The sequence below is a fragment of the Mustela putorius genome, unplaced genomic scaffold, assembly GCF_011764305.1.
Source record: "Mustela putorius furo isolate JIRA1106 unplaced genomic scaffold, ASM1176430v1.1 tig00000151_pilon_pilon_pilon, whole genome shotgun sequence".
NCBI classification, from domain to species: domain Eukaryota; kingdom Metazoa; phylum Chordata; class Mammalia; order Carnivora; family Mustelidae; genus Mustela; species Mustela putorius.
The window spans coordinates 12,654,742-12,657,528 of record NW_025421296.1 but is presented as its reverse complement, the minus strand read 5'-3'; positions in this window follow the sequence as shown (position 1 = coordinate 12,657,528).

The window sequence follows — 2,787 nt, the reverse complement described above, 5'->3', positions numbered from 1 at the left end:
TGTCAGCCTGCCCCGCCTCTGCCCCTCTCTCCTCCGCGTGTCACAATGCCCGGCATCTCCTTCCGCTGATTGGCTGCCAACGGGAAGCGACCCGAGCTGACCTTCGCCTGCTCCGCCGCCAGCGCTCGCTAGGTGCGAGTGCCCCGCCGCCCAAGGCTCTTAGGCCCAGGCGGGTAGCCTGATCCCTGGAGCCTGGCTTTATCTTCCGCTCTTGGGGCCGCGTAGTGAAGAGAATTATTCCCAAAGGCAGTCGTATCCAGCCGCAGATACTCCTTTGTTTCCTAATGTAGGATGTATACTGGTTCGTAAGGGTCAGGAAGAGCCGGCCTCACAAAGGCCAGTCGAGCTTTTGCTTTATTTCCATTCGGGGCTTTACCAGGGTGTACTTTTGATGAGGGAGCAGGAAGCTGGCTGAGGACAAATCAAAAGCTGGCACCTTGCACCCGGTGTCCACCAGCTCCCCTGGTAATATGTGTAACATTCCTCAGGCCCCGCTGACCGCCATAAACAAGAAACAAATAGTTAACTTGCAGAGATCACAATCCTGCAAGACAAGCATCTCCCAACTATCTTGATGTTAATGGCACCTTGTAGGTCCCTGGTAGGCCCTCTTTAGCATATGAAAACTCCATTGAAACCTCCCTTTCCCTCACCTTCCCCCAGACCGCAGGGTACACAACCTGTCATCCCTCACAACTCAGGGCAGCAGCTCTTTGGGCCCACGGGCGCTGTCCCCGTGCTTTTATAAACCACCATTTTGCACCAAAGATGTCTCAAGAATTCTTTCTTGGTCATCGGCTCCGGAACTCAGCCCACCGAACCTCAGGTAGGTTCTAGAACTTCATCAGTTCTAGAACTTCATCAGTTCATCTAGAACTTCATCGATTCCCCTCCTTTAAACCTCAGCTGGAAGGGAAATCAGTTGCATCGAGGATCCACAGTTTATGACTGATGGGTATTGACACGCTATTGATTTAAGGACAAGACTGGATGGCCCCTTTTCTACACTGGGTGTTGGGGGGGGGGGCGCAGGGAGAGCTCAAAGCCCATCAAACACTCTGTAGGATTCGTGAGGGGCTAAGAGACTGAAACACTTAAAGGCAAAATGCCCTGACCTTCAGAAGGATTCAGTGGAGAAACTTAAAGGAGGTATACAATCATTAGGGGGTAGTATAAGACAGGGAAGGAAGTTGGTGAACAAAAAAAAAAAAAGGCTTTAAAAACTCACTCTAATTCACAGGATAACCACATGCTGAAGGTTTCGGGAATCTTATTCGTACTATTTTTTATGACTTATCGTGGTTTTGAGTGCTGAGAATTCAAAAATGGTAAATTGATGCAGATTTATTGAAAATGGTAATGTGACTTATTTCACCTTGGAGTACATGTGTTTATGTCAGGCTTTTAAGTATTTGGTTGCTATATAAACAGAGAAAAGCTATCTGTGGCTGTTACTGTGAACATAACTTGTTCCCTAGTATGCGAATTTTTCTATGATGTGGTATGTAGAGTTCCAGGGGCCACGCTGGGTTCTAACAATTAACTTACAATAGTGGGGAGTAGAACAGCTCAATGTGATGTATTTCAGTCACCTGTCCCTCTTTCCCAATCCTGCAAGGTTCTCCCAAGTACTACATTGTCTAAGTAACTTTGTGTACTTTGTGTCTAAGCACGAGTTCTTAGAACTTGTGTTCTAAGTAACTTTGTGCTCTCTCTTCCTCAGGTAAGGGAATGAAATAAATATAATTGAAAAAAGACAAAATTATCATTATTTTCAGATGATTATGATGTAGGAAATGATTGCGGTCTGTAGGAGATGGCCAAGAAAAAATCTTGAGATGGATATGGTGCAAAAAGGTGATTTTGTGAAAGCCTCGGGAAAGGATTGGGGGGGGGTAGGGGGTAGGCTCTAACTATGGTTAGGAAAAGGTCATTTATTACTGTCTAGTAAAACCCTAGTCATGAGACCCTTCAGATGTATATCAGTAGGTCATATGTTTAGGAAATGATTGCTAACATGTATCTAGGGGTGTAGAGATAAAGGAAGTTTCTAAAGGAATTTTTATATGTTAAAGTAGACTTACAGGATACTGGAGGTTTGGATAATGTTAAGGAAAGATTGCTTTTTGCCCTTAGCAAAAAATTTTAACATAGAGGGAGCTGAGCTCCCAGAGGAAAGTAGCTCTACCGGTTTCCCAGGACTTGTCAAGGGGCTGTAGGCAATAAGAAAATTTATTTTTTTCTTTGCCTTTGTTTCCCAGACAAAGGGAAAATTTAAGAAAGCTATTTAAAATTTATAAGAAAATTATGCAATATCACTATAGTGAGTACGAACCTTTAATAAAGTGTAATAAATAAATGAATAAATAAATAAATAAATAAATAATATGTAGTAAGTGCAAACCCCTACTAAATGAAAAACAGGCAAAAGGAACAAAATACAAACTAACCACATAGCAAATAAGCCTAGACCATATGCGTGTAGTGATAAGATTAGCGCGGAGTACCAAGTTGTAAATATTTTAACTTGTGCGAAATATCGTAAACCAAAACGTGTTTGCGACGTGTGTATGTTTTTGGTGTGTAAGCATAAGAAAAATAAGTGATGTAATATGTTTATGAAGGAGACTTAGCACAGTATATAAAGAGGCATCGGGTTGGACTGAGGTGAAGCTAGTTCCCCGTCGGGAGAACATCATCGCCGGTGCTACCGACGCCCCGACAGTTTCGTTGCCAACCCCTCGCTGGTTCTCAGTCTCAACTTCCGCGGTGACTTCTCTGTCTAGA